The 23,974-nt window shown below is 36.7% G+C and overlaps 1 long non-coding RNA gene across 1 annotated transcript; it reads right to left on the bottom strand.

Annotated features, from left to right (window-relative positions):
• Positions 1-5,429: 5,429 nt before the first annotated feature.
• Positions 5,430-22,020, bottom strand: LOC146723537 (uncharacterized). Its single transcript, XR_014924506.1, has 3 exons — positions 21,835-22,020; positions 14,296-14,538; positions 5,430-6,327 (listed from the first exon to the last, which is right to left on the bottom strand). It is a non-coding gene; the product is annotated as an uncharacterized LOC146723537 (long non-coding RNA).
• Between the last annotated feature and the right edge of the window lie 1,954 nt (positions 22,021-23,974).

The raw sequence follows: 23,974 nt of genomic DNA, 5'->3' as shown, positions 1-23,974 counted from the left end.
TTTTACACCCTGAAAATTAACAATTCATTATATATGATAAAATTAGAATAGTAATAAATATGATAATAGAATAATAAAAACTTGCCGACAATGCGAATATTAATAAAGATTTCTGAATGAAGTCTCTATTAATTTCCACACGCAAGAAGCATCAATTTGACAGAGCCTTAAAAAAAGGTATTCTTCTAAAAATGTTATCGTTAATGATTTTAAAAAATTTGGTTCTAATACATTACACGATTTGAATAGCATTTTGCTAATTTTTCATTGCATTGAATCTTTTACTAAATCTATTCGAAATATAATAAATATTGTCACACACGTGGAGATAGATTCTTTTATAAGCGAGAAACGATACGTGCGGAGCAACGGTCGCGAGAGAAGAGAGCAGGCGCGTCTTGAGTATGTTGAGCAGCACGGCGATTATGGGGCTATATGTGTATGCGGAGAACACTTTTTCTTAGAAAGATTCTGTAGAGATCAAAATTTTATGTCAAAATTTTCTAATATGTATTGCAATATAATTTGATTCCTCGCATGCTTTATAATAATATGTAAAAACTGTAAAGAAGATATTATTCATCTCGTTTTCTAATAGATTTACATCTTAAATAGTCTTTAATGATATTAGCATCTTTAGTGCAAGCCAAATATTCTAAAAATTTAGTGTCAGATTTTTCCAATCCTATAATATTGTTATAGCTCTAATTAGCTATAACTACTCATATTACGCCCGCCTCGCGACGGGCACTGACGTTGCAGGTCACGCGGAATACCGAAAATTGCCTAAGTGCAAGCAAAAGGACTTTGAACTTCCTTCGCTTGCACATAGGGTTTTGACCTAAAAAACCTGTTGCCAGGCATTCCTTCCGGTCAAAAAGTAATATGAAAATGAAGAGAGGACGCGCTCTTGGCAGTCGCTCATTGCACAGTAGCCAGTATTATATAGTTAATGATAAAACTTAGTGATAACCATCGACGCACCCGCACGACAAGGACTCAAAGGTTGTATATTAACGTAACAACAAGTGTACAGTTTTATTAAGATAACTTAATAAGGTGAAAGTGAACTGAATTAAGCCTGACTCTACTCCCGGTGCACCGGATTCTAATCCACAATTCGGCGCAACCCCTTGTGCTCGTCTCGAGGCACACAACAATATACACTGATCACCAAGTCTCGTTGTTGATAGTTATCATCAATCTTTACAATATGTTTATTCCTTCCACCATGGCAAAAGTCTAAAACATTAAAAAAAAATTTCTTATTAAAGATTAGCATATGGACCTGTTGATCAAATTATTTAACATTATAGGTGATATATCTACAAGGGAATTTGTGTGATTAAGAAAGGCTAAAATATATAACAATATTAGGAAATGAAAAAAAACAAGCGCAAGATACAATTTACAGTATTAAGGAATATACATATATCACAGTTTTCTCGCTTTTCCTATACATTCTATATTTTTAAAAAGATAATTTGTTTATTCCAAGAAAAATTCAACAATGCAGTCTATTTTATTATCTTTATTTCATGTTCAAGGCATTGTATTAAGCGTAATCAAATTGGTTAAGTAATTCGGTGTTAGTATTAATCCTCCTCGTCTTTGTTCTTTTATACGGATTATTTCTGAGATGAATCTTGTGTGATAATTGGTATCCGTGTCTAAAATTTTAACATTTTCCTATTCAAACGATGTTGCATTTTTAAAACATGTTCTGGAACAACCAAATGCCTTGAAGAGTCAAGTTTAATGTTATTTACATGTTTCTTAATTCTAGTCCGTAATTGTCTTGGCGCGCAATTGGCCAACCTATTAGACGTCGCAATTCTTATAATTAATTTTGTAAATGACATTAGATTTGGAGGACTGATTATTTTTTGTCCTTTTAAACTTTGATCAATCTATTCACTTTGTTGAGGCAACGGTATTCCACAGAAAATTCAAATTTTTTAACATGGAAGCCACTAATTCTGAGATAATTTTAATATAAAGAATAACTTTTTATTGAAAATAATTTCCTATTGAAGAGAGATCTAACTTTGTGGTTGGTTTCATTAAAAATTAGATGTAAGAGGTAACCATTGCTTAACAAAATGTCAATGCATATTTCTAAATTATTTTTGTGAAAACGAAGGTGAGATAATAGCATGACTCTGTCTACTAAATTGTAAATAGTTCCTATTTTGTGACGTGTAGTTGGAAAAAAAGCATAATCTATCCGAAAAAGTTTTTTTGTGAAAGCAATCAATACAATATGCTATTGTCAATTATCTTGACCAAAATCAGTCGCCGATGCATAAACAAACACTAAGGTCGGTGGGCCGCAGCGTCTTAAGTATTGCGAATCTCTTGAAGAAGCAGCGCGTCGCATTTTAGGATGTCGCCGGGTTAATATATTATCCGCACGCGTGATTTGAAGAGGCTTTATGTCCATGGATTGTCTAAGTACGTGGAAATGGTCCTATGCCTCGGTTTCGAAATCCTTGTGCAGGCCGTGCAGGCCACGAAAAAGCTACAAGATCAGGCAACACTTGACCTTGCATCCTTGCTGCTTCTCTAGTGGTCTGCAATTCGATGGATTGCGATCTGCTCACATCGGTGTTCCTTTTTCAATAAAATGTTTTTAACAATACAATAACGCTTTATACCTGAGGCACTATATTAGCTAAAACTCTTCCATATCTGAATTTATCTTTGCATAAGCAAAATCACACAGGGTATTAATATTTAGGTATCAATTTTATATCTTTTATTAGAAAATTTGCAAATTTTGGCATAAAGTGCGCATTTTTATAATTTTCTCATGGATTTTCACAATCTCCTCATGAATTTTCACAATTTCCATATTAACAATTTTTTTGTATATTATCTATCTTTTACCTATTGGTTTTATTGATTAAATCTATTTTTTTCAATAATCAGTTATTTTATTCTGATCAATTTTAAATGGATATTTCTTGATTTGTTAATAAATTTTTCATTATACATCTTCTTGTTTCCTACCACTACCCTTTTCTTTTTTTCTTTCTCCTGGCTTCTCTACCATCTTCCACGTTATTCTTCGCTCCTTCATTGTCAGGTCCTCGTCTAGCCCAATATCTCATTTCCTTCTTAATACTCATCCCTTCTTTAATAATTTCTTTTTATTCTTCTCCTCCATCTCTATTAATACTGTCACGTCTGAGTGACGTTTTTCTTTCTATGCCTCAGTTAGGGAAAAAAATAATGCTTTCTATTTTTGTGGGGCAATCTGCATACACCGGTTATACCCAAGGGACGCCGAGAGCTAGGAACTGACAATGAGTGTAGAGGGTCTAGGGACCAGTCAGGACTTAAGGTAAGGTATATTAGTTAGGAGTAGGCGTGGCGTTAGTAGTGATGATTTTCTCTACGTCCTCTAAAATGGAGATTACCTGATTCAGACTTATCTCTCTCCCTTTAGATAATCATATATTATGCTTACTAATAATATTATAATTACGTGATATTTTAATTCTAAGTCTTGGTCAGAATTCATCTGCAAAATAATTCTGGTTATAAGTGGTATATGACTATCCATTAAATTTCTATTTCAATTTCTAAGTCTGCAAATGGTATATTATCTAAAATGAGGAATTGGTCGATATCTAATATTTTTCTTAAAACATCAGTTTAAAATTTCAATTATGGCGTAAGTACCATCACTGGTTAGGAGTTGAATTTCGAAATTAGGGTATTCAGGTAATTTTTAGAGTGGAGTCAATAGAAGTTTAAATTTATTCTATTAGTCGTAGATTTACATTAAGGATTTAGATAATTAATATATTCGTCTATATCTATAGAACCCTCTGGTGTTTGAATTTTTAATAAAGACATTAAATCTTTAAGTGGAGGTCTTTTGGGAGAAATATATTCTGTTATATCCCCCAAAGATATAGATATAACTATTAAAAGGTAACTAGTATTAAGAAATGAGTACTCGTATTACATCCGCAATTACGACAGACACTGACCGCGTTAAAAAACGCATATGATGCGAGGTATACGCGGAATCAGAATTACGACAGATAATGACCGCGTTAAAAACGCATACGATGCGAGGTATACGCGGAATCAGAATTACGACAGATAATGACCGCGTTAAAAACGCATACAATGCGAGATATACGCGGAACAGAAATTGGTCAACGTGCAAGCAAAGCAGAAGGACTTTGAATCTGCTTCGCTTGCACATAGATTCTCGAACCAGGGAAACCTGTTGCCAGGCACCCCTTCCGATCGGGAAAACTCCAAAAAACATTATAAAAAGAGAGTAGAGACGCGCCAACTCGCTCAGTCGCAGACACAAACAATCGCTCTAACCACGGTCTCGCTAACCGCGCGCGCACTTAGCATCGACTCGCAGTTGTGCGCGATACGCGGAGTGATAGAAAGTCAGTGCCACACTCCCGGCAAAGCTTTAGTGTAATATTGGTGAAATAAATAAAGGCCAAGTGGTTAAAGTTGAATAAAGATTTTTAATAAGAAAAGTGCAGTGCATTTTCTACAAACACCCGACAAGTCCTGACGCCCCGGATTCCCATCCCAATTTGGCGCGACCCCCCTGGTGTCTCTCCCGAGGCACACAACAATTCCCTGAAGAGCTCCCGCTTTTCCCAAACAGTAAAGGATGTTAGTTCGGGAAATTGTAATGTGGAGGCTGTTATCGTAAAGTAATTAGGGTTGTAAGAGTCGTTAATAGTAACTTTTTCGCAATTTAATTCAGAGCTTGATTCTTTATATAAAAAAGATTTGTCAATGTTAATTAGAGTAGACGCCGTTTTCAATCGATGCACAGTTTCTGGAGCCAGGGAAACCTTTTTAATTTATTTAATGCGTGGTTTGTTTGTCTTGGCTCTTTGATTGAGCGCAAAAGAGAGGCGACGCGTGCAGCGCATGTTTTAGCGCTTGCTCTATGATTTTTTCTTTTTCTGTTTGCTTTCTTAGATTTCTGGTTGTGCATCTACAGGGGAATTTATTGTTAGTTAATAAGTTAGGTAGGAGAGTTCGGCGAAGGGGAAGAACATTTATATCAGATTATAAAATAAAAGATGTCTCTTGTTATTTATGGAAAATGAATAAGGGAGAGGAAGTGTCATCTGATAATGCCAGGTGGGGCATACGAGATGCTCAGTTACTCAAACATTCAAAAAATTTGTCGACCAGAGCATACAAGATGTTCGGCTACTCAGGCATTCAAAAAAACTTGTCGACCAGGATATACGAGATGCTCGGTGATTTGGGCATACAAGATTTTGAGGATAAGGACAGGAATTATGAACAGAGTTGGGTTAATAACAAGAATACTTGCTATAATTTAAAATCATTAGATCTGATAAAAATGTTGAATGGAGATTTCTTAAGTTAGAGAATGATATGCAAAAGGAAATTAGTTTTGCGCAACCCTTAATTGACTTTGCGTAAATGCAGAGAGAAATTAGAAAAATTCGAAGTGTCTTATCTTACAAGGAAAGGGTTGGAACTGTTGGAAGTGTCCCCCTCCGATTTTAATGAGCTTTGAATATGTTGTAGTCTAGATCAAAATAGGAGACACGTATTTTTTTATAAGTGCTGAGTCGGCCGTTAAGAGGGTGAAACACCTTCTTGAAAAAAATTGATTTTTTTATTTCTCAGCGAATACCGTCGAAGCGATAAGAGATATAAACAAAAGTTTCAAATAAAAGTTTTATGGTCTTTAATGTACTTCAAAATCATGTAATCAGATTTGTCGAAAATGTCATATTTTTCGAAATCCCCCCCTCCCTTTCAATATCTGCTTATATTTTGATTTTTCAGTGTGCATGTGCATCGAATCTATTTGATGCTTTTGAGATTGTTTCTTCAATGCATTTGTAGTGTTAATAACTTTGTTGCTGGAAAGTGATTGTAAAGACAATTTTTCCTGAAATTGCTTTGCTGTCCTTTTTCTTGTATCCAATACATTTTGCACAAGTAGTGCTTTTCCTTTAATACCATAGCTAAAAGGAGTTTGCTGCTTTTGTATCCTGTGGGATTTAGTCGAATTGACTTTGATATTAAATTTCTTATTTTGATTTTCATTGACGTGCGAACACGATGGAACGGAACCATAAAAATCACTACGAGGTAGTTGCACATTTGGAGGAGGTGCAACTGCTTTGGTCGATTTTTTTACAAGTTTTTTTTCTTCAGAGTCTGAAGAAGATAATATCTTATTTATCTTTCTACGTTTATTTCTACCTAATTCCTTTTTTGTCTCATAATTAGAATCATCATGTTTAGTAATTCCTTGAACATTGTTTCGTGCTTTTACATATTCATCTATAATTTTGAATACCATTGTTATAGTCCGAATGACTATAACTATATTATATTATATTATATTAACATAGTTTTAATAATAAATTAGTAAGTCAGCTATTATATAATCATTTGAGAAACGTTCTCACGCTCTCGCGAAGCGCTTATCGCGAAAAGACGCAAACGCGATGAAACATAAGCGTTACGCCGAAACCCGCGGACCGCAAGCGAAGAATCAACCTGCTTCGCTTGCACCTAGATAAAAAGCGTGTGAATAAAAATTAGCCAATGAAAGAGCTTCTCTACATCTTCCCCCGAAAGATGTAGAAAAGGGCAGGAGACCACCGCGAACGGAAAGCGAGGCGACGAAGGCAGTCGCTAACGAAAATCCAAAAAGTCAAGTCGCTAATTAGAACCTAACTAGGAGTCGAAGACAAGCCGCAGAATATAACTATCGCCTGTAATCTGATTATCGAGAGCGAGCACACCTAACTAATCACCCAGGTGGGATTATACATAATTAATCCAACTCAAGAAATAAGCGAAATAAAAGATTTATTCAAATACACAAGCGAAGTTAATCAAAGTGGAGACGCCCGCCGATCCTAGGATCCTCATCCTTCAGTCGACTGAGACCCCAAAATTTTCCGTGCCTTCCCGGAGGCACAACAATTTGGTGGCAGCGGTGGGATCTCAGCCGCAGGGCCGACGTCGTCTCCAAAATTTTCACAGCGGCGAAGACCTGTAAAAACACATACAATTATAACAAGTGTTAGACGGGCACGTCAGTAACTCTGACGGAAACAAGCAGAAGCCACGACTAGGAGAGAACGAGAGAGCGGACAACATAAACAGTGCAACGAGTGATAAGCAGCAGAGAATCGAAAAGGATCGCCGACGTCCAAGGACAACGCCGACCTACGACAACCTCACGGGCAGCGCATCAACACGAGCGACGACCCGCCGTATCTATCACCAACACGGAGCCGCCGTTATCAGCCCACGAGCGATCGAGTTGCAGCAGCAGCAGCCGACCCGTATAGAGCGTAACGATGCGAGCCGTTATACTGTAAGTCCGAATTTATTTGATTGCGTGAATGTCGGAAGGTGACGAAACACCCCGACAAGCGATTAAAAACCAATCGTGGTTGCATAGTACACCTGTACGGTTAACGACGCGAGTATTGCCTTTAACTGCGCAAAATCTCGAAAGCGTTCGTAGAAATTTAGACAGCGACTTGACAAACGAAAATAATACCGAGTTACCTCCGAACGTAATAAACGAACGAGAATTTCCGTTTACTAGTTTTGACGCGAGTATATTCGCAAATAATCCAAGCGACTCCGTTCAAGTAACTCAAAACGAACCGCGTCGATTGCGACCGTATATCAGCCGAACTCCGAGTAGAGTATCTTCGCGAAGAGAATTTTCATTAACGTCATACGACAGCGAAATATTCGATCCCGAAGAAATTTATAGCGAAATAAATATGGCAGAAAATACAAACGCGAACGCAACTATTCCGCCAACCGCGATAGATGCCGAAATAAGCATACTCCGACAAACCCTTGCACAAATGGGACAGAATTTAGACGTCACGTCACAACAACCCTCCGTCGTAGCGCCCGGAGAAACTTCACAAATGCTTAATATAATACAAGCTATACATGCAGAGCTACATACACTAAACACACGTATGAATAGGATAGAAGCCGCACAGGCATACACACACACAGACGAATAGCGGGAGTCCGATTACGAGCCTCGTATGACTTACGGACGGACTGAGCGCGACGTACGAAATCGACGGAGTACTGCACGACAATATATGTCTCTAAAAGAAGCGCGAATGATGATACCCGAATTCGACGGTACATCGCGACACCGCCTTCAGGAATTTCTAAACGCATGCACATATACAATGCAAAACATACATCCCGGAGACGAAGAGTCTCTGATACAGGGCATACTATTTACTAAAGTAAAAGGTAAAGCCATGCAAGTCTTCGGAACGCGAGACATACAAACGTTTGAAGAATTAAAGCAACAACTAGAGACCGCATACCAATGCAAGCAAAGTACTGCCCACTTGCAATTAGAATTTAATTCGCTAAAGCAGAAATATAATGAGACAGCACAAAATTTCGGGCAACGCGTCGACCAGCTCGCTATGAATTTATACGATTCAATGATAGAGGGAGAAAACCAAACGAGCTCAGAGAAACGCACTATCTTACAAACGATCCAAACCCAAGCATTATTAAATTTTCAATTAGGGCTACGAAGCGACTTAAAGGTACTCGTACGCTCACAACGATATACGACGCTTCAAGAAGCGATAGCCGGCGCGAGCGCGGAAGAGAGATTTATCGGACCTAGCACGTCACGGGCAACAAATTCCTCGCTAAATAAGCCTGAATCAACGCGGTCAGGACAGCGAACGACGGGACAATGTTATAGATGTGGAAAACCCGGACATTACGGACGAGACTGTCGTAGCACAATCAACGTTCTGCCGAAACCGGAAAAATCCTCGCGCGTATCCGCCATCGAAAAATTTTGCAATCATTGCAAAAAGCGTGGACATAACCGCGAAGAATGTTGGGAATTAAACGGACGACCAAAAAATAATACGCCCCCACGGAACAAGCCAGAGGATCGAAAAAAACCGCGAAGTATTAATAAAATAGATAATCAAAGAATCCGGCAGGAGAGAAATTCCGAGTCCGAACGTAGCAGCGATGAAGACGGAGAGCGCGGAGATAAGATTAAGAAGACTCGCGCGCTCGAATATCAGGTGACACACGTGCGCCGAACGCCGAGAGAAAGAGCGAGTTTAAATATAATTACTCTGCCTATGCGAGAGGCAAAACGCGGAAGTGTAAATATGCTTTACGATTCGGGAGCTACGATTTCATTGATAAAAGTGAAACACTTGAAGGGCGAGACCAAAATTTACAATAATAAAATAACCCTCGTTGGAATAACCGGTCATAAAGCAAAGACGATCGGAAAAATATACGCGACAATTGAGCTAAACGGAAACAAGATAAAACACGCGATTTACGTCGTGAAAGATGATTTCCCAATGGAATATGACGGGATCATAGGAATCGACTTCCTCCAGAAGCAGCAAGTCACGTGCGATTACAAAAAACGCGAATTACAAATCGGAAACGCCGTCCTAAAATTGCAACCGTACAACAAAATTATCTTAAAACCGCGTAGTGAAACAATTATACACGCAATAACAAATGATAATAAAACAGGGATCATTCGAGCCAAAGAAACCGCCCCAGGAATCTATATCGGACGATGTTTGGTAGAACCGAAGAATTACCAATGTCCCATCAGTGTAATTAATACAACTGATAAGCCGGTCGAGATACACACACCCCTCGTAACCGTAGAAGACGCTTGCGAAGATAACGCGCACGAATTGTACACGATACATATAGACGAGACTCCGAATCAATTAACGCGTGACGAACGAATTTGACAATTGTTACACACAAAGCATTTAAACGAGGAAGAAAGGAAAGCGATACAGAAAATATGCGAAGAATATAGCGACGTGTTTTATTTAAGCGGAGAACCACTGTCATGCACAGCAACGCTAAAACACGAGATAAGCACGCGCGCCGATACCTCACCCGTCAATGTGAGACCGTATCGCCTTCCCGAAAAACACAAATCAGAAGTGAACAAACAAGTACAAGAAATGCTAAAAGACGGAATTATTAATACAAGCATTAGCCAGTGGAATGCACCGTTATTAGTAGTGCCAAAAAAGACTGACGCAACAGGCAAACCGCGATTAAGAGTAGTAGTCGATTTCCGAAAGTTAAATGAATTGACTATAGGCGACTCATTCCCACTGCCGAATATTACCGATATTTTGGATCAGCTGGGAAACGCGAAGTATTTTACGACGCTCGACCTTGCATCTGGATATCACCAGATACCGATGGCCGAGCGCGACAAAAATAAAACAGCCTTCTCGACTCCCTACGGACACTACGAGTTTAATAGAATGCCGTTTGGACTTAAAAACGCGCCTGCGACTTTCCAACGACTTATGAACTCAGTGCTAACCGGGATACAAGGACTCCGATGTCTCGTTTATCTCGACGACATCGTTATATACGGATCCAGTTTAGAGGATCACAACAGAAGACTCGCGGAAGTATTACAACGCCTACGGAAACATAGTCTCAAACTACAGCCTGACAAATGCGAATTTTTACGAAAAGAGGTAATATACCTTGGACATATTATTTCCGAAAACGGTATACTGCCAGATCCGTCGAAATTAGAGGCGGTAAAAAATTTTCCGACACCACGGAAAGTAAAAGACGTACAATCGTTTATCGGACTAGCGGGTTATTACCGGAAATTTATAGAAAATTTTGCGCGAATCGCAAAACCGTTAACAAAATTAACGAAGAAAACGGAAACGTTCGAATGGAAAAACGAACAACAAATCGCGTTTGAAAAATTGAAGGAAAAATTAACGACAGCGCCAGTGCTAAAGTATCCGGATTTCAATGAAGAATTCAACGTGACTACCGATGCCTCGGACTATGCAATCGGAGCCGTACTATCACAAGGAACGGTAGGCAAGGATAGACCTATCGCATACGCCAGCCGAGTATTATCTCGCGCGGAACAAAATTATAATACTACGGAGAAGGAACTATTGGCAATTGTATGGGCTGTTAAACATTTTCGACCATACATTTATGGCACAAATTTTAAAATAATTACCGATCATAAACCCTTGATATGGCTATTCAATGTAACTGACCCCGGGTCTAGATTAATCCGTTGGAGACTGAAACTCGAGGAATATGATTATGAAATCATACACAAGGCCGGACGAGCAAACGCGAATGCCGACGCGCTAAGCCGACAAGTAACCCGAGATATCAACGAGGAGACAAAAAATAGAATCTTCACGTTAGAAGAAGACGAAGAAGAAAAAGAAGAGGAAGAATTCGCAGATAATACAAGGAAATATTCTGAAGAAGAAAAGAAACAAATACTCTATGAATATCACGATGCACCCACAGGAGGGCATCAAGGAATCGAACGAACAATCAAAAGAATTCGATTAAACTATAACTGGCCAGGATTGACAAAAGATGTCGAACAATATATCGCAAAATGCAAATCCTGCCAAAAAAATAAATTATCGCGCCGAATAAAAGCACCCCTCGTAATCACAGATACTCCGAATAAACCATTTGAAAAATGTGCATTAGATATCGTCGGACCGTTAACAGTTACCACTAACGGAAACAAATATTTACTAACATTTCAGGATAGCCTGACGAAACTCAGTAAAGCGATACCGATCGCAAATCAGGAAGCAAATACCGTCGCGAAAGAGTTCGTTACGAAAATAATTTTCGAACACGGCATTCCCGAAAAAATTTTAACAGACCAAGGCACAAATTTTATGAGCGAAGTATTTAAAAATATATGCAAATTATTAAGAATAAAAAAGATACAAACAACCGCGTATCACCCCGAGAGTAATGGAGCATTAGAAAGATCGCACCGCACATTAGCCGAATATTTGCGACAATATATAAATGCTGACCAAACCGACTGGGATGAATGGGTGCCATACGCAATGTTTACATATAATACCACTCTTCATTCAGCTACGGGATATACCCCCTTTGAACTAATATATGGACGACAAGTCGAACTACCAACGGCACTAACAAAACCGCCTAAACTGACGTATAATTACGATGACTATCTACAGGAACTAAGGGAAAGAATACGTGCCTCAAATCAACTTGCGAAAGAAAATATTAAAGAGGAAAAAATAAAATCGAAAGAATACTTTGATAAATCCGCGAAAGAAACCGAATTTAAAATAGGCGACAAAGTACTCGTATACGACGAGACACTCCGACGCGGACGATCCAAGAAATTAGACGCATTATGGGCAGGACCGTATACAATAATAGAAAAAAATTCAAGCGTAAATTACACAGTAAAAAAAGGAAGAAGAGCGATACGCATACACACAAATAGATTAAAATTATTTATTGAAAATTAGGACTTACCTAATTGTCTGCTTCGTCCTCGCGACATAAACGCCCATAAGGAAGAGGCCGCCCCTCTTGCAAAGCTCTCAAAGTCTGCATGGCCGGAATCATAAATCCCTCCTCGGGAGGCACCAAAGCAACTTCGCGCACAACGCGCACACCAGACCTCACATTTACACTTACGTGTAAAGAAAATGGAAAAGAGCTAGCCGCATATCTTGCGACAGCCCCCAAAGCCCGTTCGAAACGGCCGGTCGGCAATGCGGGCCCCACAACTGGGTTCACACATCAAAGAAATCTCAAACACGAGAAGCATAGCGGTTCCCACCAGGGCACAAACTCCACATTGCATCGCGAACAATCGAACCACATGTCGGAACCAACCATTTTTTTTTTGAAGACGCAACGATAGTAATAAATCAAAGGTTGTCATAAGACTAAAGGGACGACAGGAGACATATAGACCGAACGCCCCTCTTGCTTGATAAAAAATTGCAAACGAAAGCATATTCAAGATCAGGACAAATGTAATGTTAGACAATATACCTCGTCCCGCACGATATGGATAACCTTACACCAAGAAGACACTTGGCTATACTCGACCTCCGCTGAACAGACAATAACCATACGATGCGACGGACGATCAGAAAGTAAAGTAATCAAAAACACAGGCGAGATTACATTAAACGAAAATTGTAAACTGACAACAACAGACACAACATTACAAACGGCAGGAAAACTGTACGGAAATACCTTAGAAACTTTCCTACCAAATATAAATATAACAATTCCACGAGACGGAAAAATAGGACATGATCAGGACACATTAGAAAACATCTCACAACATCGTTTGGAATTGACAAAACTCAGAGACAAAATAGAAACTATAGACAACGACTTACAAAACAACGAACAAAATTTTTATGCACGGAAGCAATTTGTCTACCCAATGACATTTACCGGAACAGTAATGACAGTAGCTACAATATTCATTTTAACATGGATAATAATAATAAAAAGAAAAAATAAAAACAAAAAACAACCGAAAACTACAACAAATATTGACTTCGAAATACCGAGATCAATCCTAAGAAGAAGTCAAAGTACTAGAATTTAAGAAACGATTGTAATACTATACTGTAACGGGAAACCACTATTATATGTAAGTTAAGAAATTAAGAACGAAAAACTTCGTACCTCCGTTTTTCTTTTTCAACGGGGGAGGAATGTTATAGTCCGAATGACTATAACTATATTATATTATATTATATTAACATAGTTTTAATAATAAATTAGTAAGTCAGCTATTATATAATCATTTGAGAAACGTTCTCACGCTTTCGCGAAGCGCTTATCGCGAAAAGACGCAAACGCGATGAAACATAAGCGTTACGCCGAAACCCGCGGACCGCAAGCGAAGAATCAACCTGCTTCGCTTGCACCTAGATAAAAAGCGTGTGAATAAAAATTAGCCAATGAAAGAGCTTCTCTACATCTTCCCCCGAAAGATGTAGAAAAGGGCAGGAGACCACCGCGAACGGAAAGCGAGGCGACGAAGGCAGTCGCTAACGAAAATCCAAAAAGTCAAGTCGCTAATTAGAACCTAACTAGGAGTCGAAGACAAGCCGCAGAATATAACTATCGCCTGTAATCTGATTATCGAGAGCGAGCACACCTAACTAATCACCCAGGTGGGATTATACATAATTAATCCAACTCAAGAAATAAGCGAAATAAAAGATTTATTCAAATACACAAGCGAAGTTAATCAAAGTGGAGACGCCCGCCGATCCTAGGATCCTCATCCTTCAGTCGACTGAGACCCCAAAATTTTCCGTGCCTTCCCGGAGGCACAACACCATACAGTAAATATTATTAAAGCCGAGAATTTTTAAAAACTCATACATAAATCGATACACATACCCATAAAAAGAAAAAAAAACTTTAATAAATGAAAACACCGTGATATCTCTTGACATGTATGCGATGTTTGGGCCAAGTTTTGTCCGCATTTATTTCTTTACGGACAAAGCTCCCAGCTTCAACATTATGTGGTAGCCAATATGTCTCACCTTCCATATCTTTATTTACTCCAATCAACCATTTTGTGAGGCCGATATCGTAATAAATATCGCTGTCGTCATCAGATAGAAATTTTAAAACAAACTGAAATAAAACAACGAAAAATACAAATATAACAAATATAAAAGTTGACTATATATATATTATATAATGCTAAAACATGGGCATAGTATGCAAAAGAGGGATTGAAACAAAAACTTCTTTGTAGGGTATTAACCAACATTTTGCTTGAATATCTGTCAATGCTACTACAATTCTTTGATGATCCACATTTGACACTTTAAAAATACGAATATAAGATGAAGGAAAAGGATATTCATAAAAATCTTCTTTTTTGTTAAATTTATTTGTAATTAGGTAAATATTTTCTCGTCTTTTCACAATATTTAGTAATACACATACTGTTCCGTCAACTGTCATAAAACAAGAATCTCTTCGTCCAATCTTTAAAACAACGTCACCGATAGAAATACTTTGAAAATGAGAACCTTCAATGACTTTGTCACAATAATAATGCCTATGTGACAAAATAATTTCTTTATCATTAGTTGAAAGATACACTGACACTGTTTTTTCAATATCACGACGCACAGCTTGCTGTAGAGGATTGTAACCTGATTGAAGTGAACTCTTGAGAGATTTTAAACAATTTTCAAAAGGAAAGGTACTAAACTTATCTAATGATCTATGAGACAAACATTTCTGAGCTAAATGAACAAGTGCATGCACATTATATACCACAAACATTTTACCATAAATTGTAACAGAATGATTAATAAATGCTCGTAGCAAATCATCGGCATAATAACACATCATCTTTGACTGAACAAGCATGGGACTAGAAAGGATAGTAAGAGCGCTATGCAACAGTAAAAAATGATGGTCATTTTTTTGGAGATTATCTTTAAAAACTACGATTCCATCATAAAGACATAAACGACGTTCTTCAGTAGCTTTATACATTGTCCAGTCTTTTAGTGATCTTGGTTTTTTAACAAAATCCCTTGGACAAGTGTCTGCTAAGGAAAGAAGAAGAAAAGATATATCCTCTCTTATTTCTCTATGCAGTTTCCACGGACCATTCCATGTGTGCCACACTTGAAGCAATCGTTTAAACACTCCATGCCAAACCAAGTGAAATGGATTTAACCTGAATTGAGAAACCATTCCTATATTAATCTGTTCAAGAGGTGATTGTCCGCAGTGATGAATAGGTTGATCCCTATTTTTAAATGAGATTCGTCTGTTCTTAAAGGTTCATTGAGTTCAAGATAAACCCGTCTTGAATGTAGTCTTTTTTATAACGGTACATTTTTCACAGGATCTGTATCCTCCATGTCCTATACAGCATTTTATCAGTGAACGAGCAGGTGCATCAAGAATGAAATTTCTTATACTAAATGGATATGTAATCCCATTAAAAGTATAACCATTTTGAAATAAATCTTCAACTTCATTAACAAAATCATTTAAAAAGCTTCTTACATCTTTGGGATCTGTTCTTCCAAAATAAATACTTATAACAAATGGTTTATTTTTCGATTTAACAAGATAACCTAATATTGGCCAAAATTTAAGAGGTAAACTTTTAGAGATTGGAAGTCCATCCATATTGACATTAATGCAAATTTGATGATATATATTTAAATATTCTTCCAGCAACATAGAATCAAGATAAAATCGTATGCTTTTATACCATATTTGAGCTTGTTCTATTTCTGTAATATTTAAATGAGAGGGGGTCTTTAATAGTGACTTATAATTTTTCGGCAAAGTAAGATGCACTACATGCAGTCTTAATAATAAATTGTTAAGTTTTTCCATGGAGAGAACTCCCCCTTTTAATGCCCATTCACTGGTTGTTTCTGTAACATACACTTCTTTAGCTTCATTGTTAGGAAATTGAAAAACATCATTATTATCACTCGTAAACTCAGACTGCTCATTTTCATTGTATCAGTTATATTATTATTGCTACTAGATTCACTAGATAATTCTTTGTCACTATCAGCAACAAAGTTATCATTATTCATTTCATACTCAGAGTCATGAGATTCTCTTGCATGTTCATATCTGTTGTATAAAAATCTATTGGAAGCAATCACAGTGTCTTCATTTTGTTCACAAAATATCTCATTGTCAGATTCTAATAACTCATCTAAATTTTCATTTAAGTTTTCATCTAACTCATTACTTGATTCTTCTTCGAATGATGTCTGAACTCGTGTTACTATTCTCTTAATTTCACTGCGTCTAATTTTTTTCTGTCTTTCTTTCTCTACTTTTCTACGTAGTCTGCGTTTATAACATTTACTCTGTATCTAAAGAACCATAACAAAATAGAATTTTTTTTTTTTTTTTTTTTTTTTTAATTTAATGTATGGTTATTACAATCTCAAACCGTGGTTCAAATAAGTAATATTATTGATATATGATTGTTGAACATGTGTTTTAGTTTAGGTCAGTATCTAAAGCATTAAATTCGTATCACTGAATAACATTAAGTTATTAAGATGTTAGGTCCTGGGGTTTGTTTCTTTTTAGTCGTCTCACATCTTGGTCTGTATCTAGTAAGCTTATGGCTTCAGCATTGACATGTTGGCGTAGCCTCTCTTCGTGTGACTTTGCGAACTCTCTTATTTCTTGCTCGATTGTTTGGATATTTAGGTCCGCGTGTATGTCTTCATTACTTTGATACCATCTGGCATCGCAAATCATGCGAATGATCTTATTTTGAGCACGCTGAATTATTAGTCGGTTCGAGACTTGTACATCCCCACAATTGGATACCGTATGTCCATATAGGCTTGATGATCATTAGATATATCATTCTCTTATGATAGAGGTCCAGTTGGGATCTGCGCCCAATTAACCAGTGCATTTGTCTAATTTTCATGCGGATTTGTTCCGCTTTTTTACATAAATGATATTTCCACGTTAATCTTGTATCCAGATGCATGCCTAAATACCTTGCAGAGTTTGCTTGTCGTAATAGTTGATTGTCTATATATACACGGAGTTCTGCATCAATGCGACGTAATGCAAATGTTACATGTGTTTATTTATGTTCATTGAGTTTAATTTTCCAGTCTTTCGTCCACTGTGACACTTTATCTAAAGCTCTTTGGAGGTTATTCGTTGCTTTTCTTTGTGAGTTGTTCACTGCCATTATTGCTGTGTCATCAGCAAACGTGGCTATTGTCGTTTTGCTATCAGTTGGTATATCTGCCGTATAGATCAGGTACAAGATCGGCCCCAGGACGCTTCCCTGTGGGACTCCCGCCTGTATTGGTAAAAAGGCCGATTTAGCTTTTTCGTACATCACTCTAAATTTTCGATTTGAGAGGTATGATTCCAGTAGTCTGCAAAAATTTCCTGGCAATAATTTACTAATTTTTAGAATGAGCCCTTCATGCCACACTTTGTCGAATGCTTGTGCGACATCCAGAAATACAGCGGAGCAGTATTTCTTTTCTTCAAATGCCTTTTCTATTATAGAAGTCACTCTATGTATTTGGTCAATGGTTGAGTGTTGATTACGGAAACCAAATTGATGATCCGGAATCTGTAGTAATGGTTTGAGTCGTTTGTACAGTAACTTTTCAAATAATTTTGATATCACCGGAAGTAGGGATATTGGTCTGTATGATTTTACTTCTTCAGCCGGTTTGTTGGGTTTGTTAATCATTATTATTTGAGCTATTTTGAAGCACTCTGGTATATGTTCTAATCTAAGACAAGCGTTGAAAATATATGTGATCAGTACTATTGCCTTTCTTGATAGTTCTTTGATCAAACTGGGTGATATTTGATCTATGCCTGGCGCTTTTTTGGGGTTCATATTTTTATCAATTTCTTGTGCAATTTCGAAAGGTGTAAACAGTTTGATTTTTACATCTTCGTGGAATATCCTTGTCGTGTCAATACTGGACTGAGTGTCGTTGGTTTGAAAAACCTTATGCAGGTGCCGAGCGAACAGTTCGGCTTTTTCTTCATCACGGTGTATCCACTTCCCCCCCCTCATCTTTGAGTGGTGGTATCCTGATAATTGGACGTTTAAGTCTTCGAGTTGCCTTCCACAGAGAATAGTTTTTGTCCGTTTCTGCAGAGAGGTTACTTAGGTAACTTTTGAAGCTTTTTTTTTGTTTTCCTTGATTAGTCTGTTTAGTTGATTATTGATACGATTAAAGGTATTTTTGTGCTCTGGATGTTTAGATTTTTGCCAGGTACGTCTTGCTCTTCTTCTGTTTTTAATCATGTCTCTAATCTCCTCTGGGTAACATATTTCCTGCGTTATAATGTTACTTTGTGCTGGTATTGAGCTTCTCGCAGCACTACAGATATAGTCGACCATGTTTTGCGCTTGTTCATCTAGCTCTTCCACAGATTTAAGCCTAACTTTCAGGTTTATTGTTAGATCAAGCTCCTCTCTAAATTTGTCCCAGTCCGTATGTTTGCTGGTAAGTGTAGTTCTTTTTTCCTTTCGAATAACAGTAAAACTCAGCGTGAGTAAAACCGGCACATGGTCTGAGGAGAGGTCATCTATATTCTCAACTTCGAAATAGTTTGTTGATATACCTTTAGTGATGTAGAAATCTAACAGGTCAGGTACTCTGTTTCTATCCGTCGGCCAATATGTTGGTTTCCGTGACGATCTGACATCCCATTTACAGGCTTCAGTTGCTTTGTGCAATTCCCTACCTTTGGGATTGATTAAGCGGGAGCCCCATGCCGTGTGTTTAGCATTAAAGTCCCCTCCGGCTATGAATCGCGATCCAAGCTTTCCTATTTCTTCTTCAAACTGCTTTTTCTTGATATTATGTCGAGGTGGGCAATATATTGCTGCTATTTTGAGGTCTGAGTTATTGTGTTGGACCGTAATAACAGTAGCTTGCAGATAATCCCTTCTGATTTCCTCATGCGGACAAAACTTTACATCGTTTTTAACAACGATAGCTGTACCAGCATGAGCTTTACCACTAGGGTGCGTCGTGTGATACACCGTGAATCTTCAAGTAATTTTTATTAGTAAAGTGGGTTTCAGATATTAATGCTATATCTATATTTTTATAATTTAGTAATGTTTCTAGCTCCCTACTACGCAGTGCCAAGCCATTCGCATTCCAAGTTATAATTCTAAACGATGTGTCTGTCATTATTTTTATAATATTGGTCATGTTTTGGACTCTGCTGGTTTCTCTCTTCCAGCACTTCCAATCTGTGTTCAGTGCTATTACACATATACTGGATTTTCTGGAGTAGGTCCCACACGTCCTGGATCGTTGGTTCATTTGGTTTAGCTTGTGTTTCCATACTCCCATTTGTTGGATGCGTACATTTCGCGCTTGCTACTTCAGCATAGGATTCAGAAGGTTTTTTAGCGAACATGTGGTCGTTTTGATATATACGTTGCGTAACGGTCATTTTAGGTTTTTGCTGAGACGCTATCTTTTCTCTGTAGACTGGGCATCCCTTTCAGTTCGCCGTATGTTCTGATCCGCAGTTAGCACATTTACATTTTGTATTTTTTGGCTTTTTGCATTCAGCAGAGTAGTGATTAGCTCCACATTTGACACATTTAGGTTTCTTTTGGCAGTAATTTTGGGTATGCCCAAATCCTTGGCATCTCTTACATTGCGGAATCTCTTTTTTAACTCTCGGTGGCTCAATTTTGATTTTGCAGTATAACATATGTTTCAGTTCGTAGATATCTTTGTTATTAGGCTTGACAACTAAATCAATATAAAACAGTGGTAGCGCTATTTTAGTCGGTATCTCATTAATTTTCTTTTTGATGATTACGTTTGTTACTCGAACGGCCTCATGTCCCAATTTCGCTAGCTCATTCTTAATCTCTTTTTCGTTAGTTGTTGGATGTAACTCTCTTATTACTATTTTATAAGGTTTAGATTGTTTGCACTGAAATGTATAGTAAGTTACTTCTTTTAGGGGATGATTTTCCTGCGTTTTAATTACTTTTAGTAGCTTGATAATCGCCCGATAGTCTTCCTCATCTATAGTATTTACTTTTATTTCGCTACTGGCTAGCGTTTTAAAATTTACATCGTGTTTAATCTTTTGCATAATTAGATCTTTAATCATGTTAAAGTTTTTGACTTCGTTTATGAATATCGGCAGGGGGATACTCCTTTTTTCAGCCTTAGCTTCTCTCGTTTCTTGTTGTGAGGATATCTCAGGCGATGAGATGGCTTTTCTTTTCTTGTATTTCGCGCCCTTAACTATTTCCCACTCTAGTTGCTCTTCATCCGTCTCGTAAACGATTTTTTTTCTCTTCGCTTTCTTTATTTTGTAGTTTTCTAATTGTTGTTTCCAGATAGTTAATTTATCTTCCGCTCGTCTCCATGCTTTCCACAATAACATTTCATAACAAAATAGAAATAGAAAAAAAATTAGAATTATATTAATTCATGGCATTAGAAGTGTTCAAAATAAAGTATATAATGTTAAAACATAAATTAGCAATAATTAAATATTAAACGGCAAACATTAGAAGTAAGAAACGTTAAACAAGACAAAGAACAAGGAAATCTTTAGTATAATATAGAAGATCATTCTTCATGGTACATCTGCTCAATGCAACAGTTTAAAATATTGCATAATATATTACGATGAGGTTCTAATATTATACAATTGATGTGGCAATTTTTATATTGTAAATTATAAAAAATGATTTTTGAACATAATAACATACATTTAATTGTCATTTACTAAAATAAAATTAAATAATAAATAAATAGTATATAAATATATACTTTATATACCAAAATATTATCAATACATATTAAATAAGAGCTGCATTTATAATAGATATAACATTTGATATATATACATGAAATTTTTCTCAATACAATAAAGAAGCTTATTTGACATTGAATTTATTATTTTATATAATTTTTAGTTTTATAAGTCATACACGCAATGGAATTATTAAAAAATAGATGATCGAACAGTAATGTCGATATCATTATTGTACTTCCTTATTACAATAAAGAAACGTAATAAAAAAAGACAGAATGTGTATTTATTGGAAGATTAGCCATTATATATATGTATTTTTTTCTTCTCTCGTATTTTATTTTTGGCACTTATGATTCCTCAAACGGGTTAGATACAGACACTCTTAATATAATCTTTGTGATATAACAAACTTGTTATGAAAGCACAAATATCGATGATATTAATCAAATACGAAATCTGAAATACAAAGTCTGAAATTAGATTATGCGTCGCTCTGGCGAGTGTCCGCAGCAGTGACGAATTCGAAGTTGACAAATCAATATATTTGTTATAAGCTCAAAGGTATGTGCGAATTAAATCCTTTCTGCGGAAACTAAATGTATTTCAACTATAAATACCTACCTCAGATATAATAAAATACTACAGATGATATACGCATTTCGACACTCTGCGTCACACTTTGGTATCATCGCAATAGACCGTACACGTATTTATTGTTTACTTGTCAGCTTAGGGTAGAAGCATCGATGCAAGCGCCATGATGCGATATATATATAGTCAAAACAGTGATATATATATATAGCCAAATTCAAAACCAATATATAAATTATTCAAAGAACAAATTATAAACGTTATAGATTATAGTAATACTTGATTTTCATGAAACGCATATACGTATATCTACTTTCAAAATTAATTCCTCTCCATTTTGTCAATAAATAATTTTTTTTAAATTTATTTATATATATTAAAAATTTCAAATATATGTAGAGCGCTCAATTTATGAAACTCCAATGGAGCGAGGGTTCGGTTTAAGGATCAACACGCATGATGCAGTAAACAACTGTAATAGTAATAATATGTACACATTAACAAATGCCAGAAACATTACAGTAAGCGAGTGAACCAAAGACTAACCTGAATCAATACAATTGCCGATGGCAAACCTTTATCTATCTCCGTACGATATCATCGATACTCTCAGCTCGGAGTCTTGTTACATACTGCCTCTCATGCGCGACAAGCCGCGGCAAGGCCGAGCTTGATAACCTACAAGCTTACATCCCCCCCTTTTTAAGACCGGGGATACACTCCTTCGGATTGAGGAACAAGCTTGCTAGCATGAAAAATATTTGACTCCTTTTTTATAAATCTACTATCTAACAAAAACATTACATCAGAAATTTTCTCTTTAATTTTAAACGGACCTACTCTAATTGGATCTATTTTATTTTTGTTCAATTTATTAACGCTTTGTACATAAACTAAATCTCCTACTTTATAATCTATCTGTTTTACGTTCTTATTGTAATATTCCTTATTCCAATTGTGAATTTCTTTTGAATTTTTAAAAGCTATTTTTCTGTTGTTACTTCATTATTGCTCCAACTCCTTCAATGCTTGCATTAGTGAAGATAAATATTGGGGCCTCTGGATCAAAAATTGCCAAAGCGGGAGCTGTGCACAAATATTCTTTTGTCTAATTAAAACTATTCCTACATTCTTCGGTCCAATCGAGGGGTACATTCTTTCTTAACAGATTTCTCAAAGGATCTAATAAGACAACATGATTTGGTATAAACTCCAAATAAAAATTGATCTTCCCTAAAAATAGTCTAACTTGTGTTTTTGTTTTGGGTGTGGGAAACTTCTTGATAGCCACTAAATTATCATTTATTGGTTTAATCATATTGCTTCCAATTTCGTGTCCCAAATATGTTATCTTTTCTTGGGCGAACTTACATTTATTTTTATTCAATTTAAAACCTTGTTTATATAGTACTTGCAGTACTTGCTCTACATGATATACATGCTCTTCGTAAGTCTTAGAGAACACTAATATATCGTCTATATAATTTACTGTGAAAACGTCTAACTTGTTTTTTCTTATCACACCTGCTAAAACTCTGAAAAATAGCAGGAGCAGATTTCAACCCAAAGGGTAAACATCTCCACTGCCAGTGTCCGTGATGTGTCACGAAAGCCAACTTATATCTATCCTTTGCACGCACCGGAATCGACCAGAACGCCGAATTCACATCCAATTTTGAGAAAAACTTACAATTTCTGGCGCGTATAGTAAGATCATCTATTCTTGGAAAGGGCTGACTTTCTGGCACTACTATTTTGTTGAGCTCTTTAAAATCAATACACAAGCGTGTTCTTTTTCCTTCTTCTTTCTTGAGAACCATGGTTACGGGAGCTGCATAAGGACTGCTTGACTCCTCTATTAGACCTGCATTTAATAAATCTTCTACTTGTTTCTCGATTTCTAATTTATCTTGAAACGAGCATCTATAGGGTTTCTTTGAAACATATCTATTTTCTGTCAGTTTCACTGTGGCTTCATAATCCTTTACTGATCCTATATCAAACTTTGATTTGGCAAAGATTATCTCGTTTTTTTTTATAATATTCTCCATTTTAGTAGTGCTTATTTCATTAGTGTTATTTTGCTTATCTGAAATTTTTTTTTTGTTTGTTTCTGTGATATGGTCAAATTTTCATCCTGGCAGAGTTTGAATTTTTTTATTGAGTCTAA

Source organism: Nylanderia fulva, unplaced genomic scaffold (assembly GCF_048542155.1).
Source record: "Nylanderia fulva isolate GAGA-0341 unplaced genomic scaffold, ASM4854215v1 Scaffold189, whole genome shotgun sequence".
Taxonomy (NCBI): domain Eukaryota; kingdom Metazoa; phylum Arthropoda; class Insecta; order Hymenoptera; family Formicidae; genus Nylanderia; species Nylanderia fulva.
Note: the sequence above shows the minus strand (reverse complement) of the source record. Positions and strands in the feature narration are given on the sequence as shown.